This window comes from Penaeus monodon, chromosome 27 (genome assembly GCF_015228065.2).
Source record: "Penaeus monodon isolate SGIC_2016 chromosome 27, NSTDA_Pmon_1, whole genome shotgun sequence".
In the NCBI taxonomy this organism is placed as follows: domain Eukaryota; kingdom Metazoa; phylum Arthropoda; class Malacostraca; order Decapoda; family Penaeidae; genus Penaeus; species Penaeus monodon.
In genome coordinates, this window is record NC_051412.1 from 3024098 (window position 1) to 3024602 (window position 505).

A 505-nucleotide genomic window follows, 5' to 3' on the forward strand; every position below is an offset into this window, starting at 1 on the left:
CGCTGCGTGGTGGTGTTGCGTATTTTTTTGTTTGTTTGAATTAGTAGTGACCTCGCAGGAAAATCCAACCGCATTTCCAACCTTGTCATATTTCTATCACCAACTAGATGATAGAAAAAAGGGGGGGGGCATAAGGAAAAAAAGAAGAATTTTAACTTCTCTCTACCTTATTCAATCAACTATAAAGACAGAAAAGGGGGAAACATTGAGGAAAGGGAGAGAGGTGTACCTTATTCCCTCCTTACCGCCAAACCAATCGGGATTAACGGAGCGCGAGTGACAGAGCTTGGGGCATGGAGCTGTAAACCGTCCTGTAACCTTCCTGTAACCTCATTGTAAACCTTATTGTAAACCTTCCTGTAAACCTGCCTCTCCCCCGCCACGTGGGGTGAGGCCGACGCGATGGGCCGACGGCGTGGCGGAAGGGACAGGCCACCTCCTCCTCACCTCACCTGACCCGCGGCCCCAGTCGCTCTCTTGCTGTTTCTGTTTCTCTCCTTCCTTC

At 49.7% G+C, this 505-nt stretch overlaps 1 protein-coding gene across 1 annotated transcript in view; it reads left to right on the plus strand.

Moving 5' to 3' along the window:
* The window catches only part of LOC119590547 (mitochondrial uncoupling protein Bmcp-like), a 39325-nt gene that overhangs the window by 12064 nt on the left and 26756 nt on the right, over window positions 1–505 (plus strand). The gene's annotated exons all lie outside the window — the stretch shown is intronic.